Consider the following 8149-nt stretch of genomic DNA (forward strand, 5'->3'; position numbering starts at 1 on the left):
TATTGATTCAGTATTTTTACAGTTTACATTCCATTAGAAGTTATTACAAGAAAATGGCTATAATACTCTGTGCTATACAATGTATCCCTGTTGCATATCTATTTTATACACAGTCATTTGTGTATTTTTGGCTTCCCTGGTGGCTCAGACAGTAAAATGTCTGCCTGCAATGCCAGAGACCTGGATTCAATCCCTGGGTTGGGAAGATACCCTGGAGAAGGAAATGGAAACCCACTCCAGTACTCTTTTCTGGAAAATTTCATGGATGGAGGAGCCTGGTAGGCTACAGTCCATGGGGTCACAAACAGTTGGACACAACTGAGCAACTTCACTTTCAATTTCACATAGTCATTTGTATCTCTTAATTCCAGACCCCTAACAGGCCCCTCTCCCATTTCTTCTCCCCACTGGTAATCACTAGTTTGCTTTCTATATCTGTGAATGTGTTTCTGTTTTACTGTATGCCTTCATTTGTATTACTTTTTAAATAATGCACATAAGTGATATCATAGTGTATTTGTTTTTCTCTAACTTATTTTACTAAATGTAATATTCTCTAGGTCCATCCACATTGCTGCAAACGGCAGAATTTCATTCCTTTATATGGTTGAGTAATATTCCATTGTTATATATATATATATATATATATATATATCACAACTTTTTAATCCATTTATCTGATGATGAACACTTGTGTTACTTCTGATAATGGCTATTGTAAACAGGGCTACTATGAATATCAAGGTGTGTATATCTTTTTGAATTAGTGCTTTCATTTTTTCCAGATGTGTGTGTGTGTGTGATATATATATATATACACTTAGATGTGGAATTGCTAAATCATATAGCAGTTCTATTTTTAGTTTTCTTAACACTGTTTTTTACTGCACCAATTTACGTTTCCACCAATAATCTACAAGAAAAAAAAGACTTAGAAAAAGAGGACTTTTAATATTATTGTTGGTGTCCATAGTAAGTTGCCTCGAAATGTGCCTCAATGGCATACTGATTATTAAAGTTACTATATTGATTCTTAAAGTTACTTAAGAAATGACCAGTGCAAGAAGGACACCCTGACTGACCCGCATTTCTGTCTGCTGAAAGTAGAAAATCTCTTATATGAGGGGTTGCACCCTCTGTATCTGGAGGTAGAAGGATACCCTTATCACCAAAGACAGAAGTGGATCAAGAAGCCTACAGAAACAAACCTTGTTACTTCTTTAATTTACTACCCCAAGTGCAAACTCTGTTTAGATTCTTCATTAATTGGGCACCCAAATCCTAAGTTTCTTTGTCCTGTCAATTCCTCACAAATTTATTGTTTTTTGTTTGTTTGTTTTTTGTCTAAAATGTATGAAATCTGCCTGCTTTGGCCTCTTATTAGGTTTCATTTCTATGAGAGTTTCATGTGGATGAATTAAAATGTGTTTCTTTTTCTCCTGTTAATTTGCTTTGTGTCACTTTTATTACTAGTTTATCCACAAGACCTCAAAGGGGATAAAAGGGAAAATACAGCCTTTCCCAACACTATAAATAATTTTGCCATGAAATTAAAAAAAATTATTTCACAAGCAAAAGACAGGGTGTCCTATTCTTCTATTATCTAAGATGGCTAGTTTGCTGTTCTGTAAGCAAAAGATATGAAAAGGAAGAAAATGTGTCCTATGGTATTTGAGACATAACTAATTCACAGAAGAAGGTACACTAACCTGGCTATTATTATGGGCTGCTGTTTGCCACAAAGGAGAACTGGAAGACCATTAGGAACTCACCTGTTGGTGCCTTAGTTTTGGCATTGCTGATATTACCTCCTTATTTCTCAAGGTATAGATCAAGGGGTTTAAAAGAGGAGTAAAAACTGTATAAAATATTGAGAGAAACTTATACACTGGGAGACTGCTAAAAGGCCAGGCATAAATGAAGATGCAGGGCCCAAAGAAGAGGGTTACTACGGCTATGTGGGCAGTCAGGGTGGCCCTTGCCTTGGCCATGCCCGCTGAGGAACGCCGCCGCACACTGACCAGGATGACCGTGTAGGAGACCAGTAAGAGCACAAAGGAGCACATGGCCATTAGACCGCTATCTGAAAGCATCAGAACCTCAAGAGTGAAGGTGTCTGTGTAGGCAAGTTTGATAACCAGGGGAAGGTCACAGAAAAAACTGTCCACTCTGTTGGGGCCGCAGAATGGGAGGTATACTGTGAAGACCAACTGACTTACTGAGTGCAGAACCCCAGTGTGCCAGGAGCCCACCACAAGGCTTATGCACTTGTGCATATTCATGATGGTGGCATAATGCAGGAGGGACATATGGCCACATATCTATCATATGCCATGGCCACAAGAAGCATCATCTCACCACCGGCAAAGATGTGCAGGAAGAATATCTGGGCCATGCAGCCTTCAAAGGAGATGGTCTTGTGCTCCACAAGGAAGTCAACAATCATTTTGGGGGTAGCAAAGGTGGACAGACACACATCAATGAAGGAGAGGTTACTGAGTAGAAAGTACATGGGTGTGTGTAGGGAAGGTTCAGAGAAGACTGTGAGCACTACGAGGAGGTTCCCCAGCACAATAGATAAATAGAAGAGTGTAAAAAATGAAAAACAGAAAGAACCTGGAAGACTGTGCAATACAAATTCAGTCACTCCTGAATTATTTTCTTGGTCCATGGTTTCAAATTTCTGAAATTGGATTGGAAATGTTCCTGTAAAGTGAAATAGAAATATATCATATGATTGGAAGAGAAAATGAGCAAGGCCAAGCTTGGTGTCAAATCCCTCTCAACATACTTACTTCCTTATTAGCACATAAAATACATGTTGTATACAATCATTTATTTTTTAATGACTGGATAACTCGGCTTTTGTCTCTGCATTGGAGCATGATAGTTTTATTCTTAAAAATAGAAGTTTACCAATCATCACAATTCCTGAAACAGGAAAGAAACTCTAAACTCATACTGACAGCTTTCAAAAAATTGTCTTGTAATTTCTAGCAATATGACCTTGGGTATATTAATTAAACTCTGGGCTTTCAACTGTAAACTGGAGAAAATGATAATATATGACTCATAGGATTTTTGTAAAGATTAAAAGAATTACAAGTGTCCCTGCTTATTCAAAGTTTGCTTTACAGAAAAAGACATATTATTGCCTGTTTTGCTAACTTAAATTCAAAGAAGACTTTTGCTTTTATAAAAAAAGGAGAAAAGCTAAAATAGTGTTTGGCATTTGTTTTACAGTGAATTGTTATAGAGGCTTCAGGATCCTTGAATAGCAAGAAGTGGCACTGCCAAGCTTCTTCCCAGGACTGCACTTAGGTTCTTAGCATCTGGCTACCATACCTGTGAACTGTATCTGAGCATCTGTGTTTTATCTCAGGTCATTTGTTCATCCATTAGCAAGTTATGTCTTCCGGTAATTACCGCTTCACTTTATGCCATTTTTGCTTGCAAATGTTTCACTGATATGCCCTATTTTTGGATTGTAGGGAATATCTATAATATAATATTAATAGATAAAACACTTAATGTCAGCCCAAGTTCATGCACCTGACACACAGAGAGGTCAAACAAACCAAAATATCAGAGTTTGTAGCAGAGAAAGCTTTATAGAAGGGCCATGAAAGGAGACTGGTGACTCAAGCCCAAAAATACAGGCATTTTTAAAAGCCAGATGAGGGACAAGGGCTGCAAGGTTTTTGATCATCCATCTCATGCACAGTCCTCTGGTTGGCTGACGGCAAGGTAACAGGGCAGTGTCATAAGGGTTAACAGCATCAATCTTTAGGCTCCAGGAGGCCTGGTGCTACGTGCTCCTGGGCATCAAGTACTTAACATCTTCCACTGGATAAAACAACTCAGGAAATGTGCATCAAATACTATTATCTAGGTACTTCAGAGAGTAGCTAAAGCAGAGGCTGTGGGGGAAGGCCTGTTGGGGAAGGCCTCATAAGGTCCACCTTTGTTAAACTTATAACAATACTTGGCCCATAAAAGATATTCAGTAGTTGTTAGGTACAATGCCTTTGTTCCATCTATGATAAAATATTTGCATGTGTTAATTAATGTAGTACTTAAGTATCAAAGTGTGATATTTGATATCATCCCACTTAAGAGAATGGTTATTCCATGCACTTTAGTGGCACCTCTTTACACAGAGCCTATTTTTCACCTTAGGCAAAATAATCAAAATAGTAAATAAAGTCTATCTTTGGAGAACTCCAGGGACAGAGGAGCCTGGTGGGCTATAGTCCCTGTAGTCACAAAGAGTCAGACACAACTGAGCGACTATCACTACCCTTCACTTAGTTCCTCTCTCTACTTTCCTTTGTCCACCAACTCAGTGGATCTTTCCCCTTTTGACTGCTCCAACTTAAGAATTCAAGGTCATCCTTTACACAGATAGCTAGTAAAACCTGCAGTCAGATAAAGTAGTACTCTTAACTGTCCAAACCTCTGTTTCTTGATCTGAAATTAAGGAAACTTTTTAGAGCAGTCTGAGACCCATGTACTAAAATCATCTGTATACAAAACTCTTGCTAGTGTTATATACACAGAAAGCTTATAAAGGTCTACCCTAAAGTGTTAACGGTGGTTATCTCTGAGTGAAAGAATGCAATAAATTTATCCCTTATATATTTCTATGTTTGCTGAAGTTTTTGTTGTTGTTGTTGTTGCTCTGCAATGAGTATATATTATCTTTCCAATCAGAAAAAAAAAGTAAACCACTTTTTAATTAATGATTCTATTTTTTAATTTAGAAAAGTCAAATAAGAAATAAGAATAAAAATTATCTGTAATGAGAACACAGAGATAACTGTATATATAAAGGGTATACCATTATATACACAGTACATATTATTTTAAACCTACCACTTAACATTATATAATAAATATCTCCCAGGTCAATATAATAATTTTATACAACTTTTAAAATATATTTGTTGTATTTTATTATACAGACATTTTTAATTTTCTGTATTATTAATGTATAATAACCTTGCTTTTTTTCTTTTCTTTTCTTTTCTTTTTTAACTTTACAATACTGTATTGGTTTTGCCATATATCAACATGAATCTGCCACAGGTATACACGTGTTCCCCATCCTGAACCCTCCTCCCTCCTCCCTCCCTGTATCTTGCTTTTATTTAGCTATAACTGAAGAGAAAACATTAAAATTTTACATAACCTCCTGCTTCTTCTGCCTCTGTAACTCAGCTTCCTCCTTGCAAAGTCTGGATCACGTAGGTCTCAGAAAGTGGGGACTCACAATACTAGGAACTGGAGCTTATCTCACTTACCCTTGTCCTGTTCTTTGCAATCACCCAGCCCCTGCGAACCGGCAAACCCACTTAATCATGCCTGTCCATGTATAAAAGCTCTGTAACCCCTTTGTTCAGGGCTCAGAGCTTAGCGTGTTAACTCCTCTGGGCCCACCAGCGTAATAAACCTGAGTTCTCCAACTCTCCAAGTGTGGTGTTTGGTTTCTCAAGGACTGGTTTCTGCAACATAATTTTATGATTATATACATTATTTATTTAGGATACATCATTATAATTATGCACGTCAGAGTTTTTAAATTAACTATACCAAAATTTATCTCACTAAAATGATATATCAGAATGCCCATTCTTCACCTCCCATTCTCTTGACAAGACAGTGTATTATAGTTTGGTTTTTTAATTTTGCTAATTTGCTACATGAAAAATGCATCTTGGGAATTCCCTGGCAGTCCGGTGGTTAGGACTCCATGCTTTCAGTGCTGTGGGCCTGGGTTCAATCCCTGGTCAGGAAACTAAGATGCTACAAGCCACACAACACAGCTCCCCAAAGAAAAGAAAACGCATCTCACTGATATATGGATGTATTTAATGATTATTAGCGGAGTTAACCACTAATCCCTGAATTGTCCATTTGTATTTTTTTCACTCCACAATTGCTTTTCCATGTCTTTTGCCCATTTTCTAATGGGCTCTTCATCTTTTTAATATGTATTTATGAAGACACATATTAATGCATGTCTTTTTTACAAATACCTTTTAAATATCACTGAAAGGGTGAGGGAAGGTCAGGAATGAGATTTTTCAGCAAACCTCTGAGATAACTCTATGAAATTTCTATTTCATCTAGTTAGTCTAATACCAACTACTGCTGCTGCTGCTAAATTGCTTCAGTCGTGTCCGACTCTGTGCGACCCTGTAGACGGCAGCCCACCAGGCTTCCCCATCCCTGGGATTCTCCAGGCAAGAACACTGGAGTGGGTTGCCATTTCCTTCTCCAATGTGTGAAAGTGAAAAGTGAAAGTGAAGTCACTAAGTCGTGTGTGACTCCTAGCGACCCCAAGGACTGCAGCCTACCAGGTTCCTCAGTCCATGGGATTTTCCAGGCAAAAGTACTGGAGTGGGTTGCCATTGCCTTCTCTGAATACCAGACTAAGGACACCTTATAAATAAGCTAATCTCTTTTGCATGTTCCTTGTAATAGGAGATATCTTATCCCTCACTTTAACTCCTTAAAATAAGCAAGCCTCACTATAAGGACTTTCCAGAGAAAGATAAAAATACCAGAGCTTCCATTGATCAGAAGATAGTCTAAGATACATTTTTTTATTACCTAAGGTGGACCTACTTTTTCATTCCAGTTCCCTATAATGAAAAGGACATCTTTTGGGGATGTTAGTTCTAAAAGGTCTTGTAGGTCTTCATAGAACCGTTCAACTTCAGCTTCTTCAGTGTTACTGGTCAGAGCATAGACTTGGATTACCGTGATATTGAATGGTTTGCCTTGGAAACGAACAGAGATCATTCTGTCATTTTTGAGATTGCATCCAAGTACTGTATTTTGGACTCTTGTTGACCATGATGGCTACTTCATTCTTCTAAGGGATTCCTGCCCACAGTAGTAGATATAATGGTCATCTGAGTTAAATTCACCCATTCCAGTCCATTTTAGTTCACTGATTCCTAGAATGTCAGCATTCACTCTTGCCATGTCCTGTTTGACCACTTCCAATTTGCCTTGATACATGGACCTAACATTCCAGGTTCCTATGCAATATTGCTCTTTACAGCATCGGACCTTGCTTCCATCACCAGTCACATCCACAACTGGGTGTTGTTTTTGCTGTGGCTCCGTCTCTTCATTCTTTCTGGAGTTACTTCTCCACTGATCTCCAGTAGCATATTGAGCACCTACTGACCTGAGGAGTTCATCTTTTGGTGTCCTATCTTTTTGCCTTTTCATACTGTTCATGGGGTTCTCAAGACAAGACTGCTGAAGTGGTTTGCCTTTGCCTTCTCCAGTGGACCACGTTTTGTCAGAATTCTCCACGATGACCCATCCATCTTGGGTGGCCCTACATGGCATGGCTTAGTTTCACTGAGCTATTTCACATCCTAAAAGATAATGCTGTGAAAGTGCTGCACTCAACATGCCAGCAAATTTGGAAAACTCAGCAGTGGCCACAGGACTGGGAAAGGTCAGTTTTCATTCCAATCCCAAAGAAAGACAATGCCAAAGAATACTCAAACTACCATACAATTGCACTCATCTCACACGCTAGCAAAGTAATGCTCAAAATTCTCCAACCCAGGCTTTAGCAATATGTGAACTGTGAATTTCCAGATGTTCAAGCTGGTTTTAGCAAGGCAGAGGACCCAGAAATCAAGTTGCCAACATCCACAGGATCATCAAAAAAGTAAGAGAGTTCCAGAAAAACATTTCTGCTTTATTGACTATACCAAAGCCTTTGACTGTGTGGATCACAATAAACTGGAAAATTCTGAAAGAGATGGGAATATCAGACCACCTGACCTGTCTCTTGAGAAACCTGCATGCAGATCAGGAAGCAACAGTTAGAACTGGACATGGAACAACAGACTGGTTCCAAATAGGAAAAGGAGTATGTCAAGGCTGTATATTGTCACCCTGCTTATTTAACTTATATGCAGAGTACATCATGAGAAATGCTGGGCTGGAGGAAGCACAAGTTGGATTCAAGATTGCTGGGAGAAATATCAACAACCTCAGATATGCAGATGACACCACCTTTATGGCAGAAAACAAAGAAGAACTAAAGAGCCTCTTTATGTGGGTGAAAGAGGAGAGTGAAAAAGTTGGCTTAAAACTCAACATTCAGAAAGCAAAG

At 38.5% G+C, this 8149-nt stretch overlaps 1 pseudogene; it reads right to left on the reverse strand.

Moving 5' to 3' along the window:
• Positions 1–1760: 1760 nt before the first annotated feature.
• Positions 1761–2671, reverse strand: LOC147364902 (olfactory receptor 4K15-like; annotated as a pseudogene).
• Positions 2672–8149: the final 5478 nt, after the last annotated feature.

The sequence above is a fragment of the Bos grunniens genome, chromosome 10, assembly GCF_055505025.1.
Source record: "Bos grunniens cultivar Pamir isolate PY7600 chromosome 10, Bosgru_T2T1.0, whole genome shotgun sequence".
Taxonomy (NCBI): domain Eukaryota; kingdom Metazoa; phylum Chordata; class Mammalia; order Artiodactyla; family Bovidae; genus Bos; species Bos grunniens.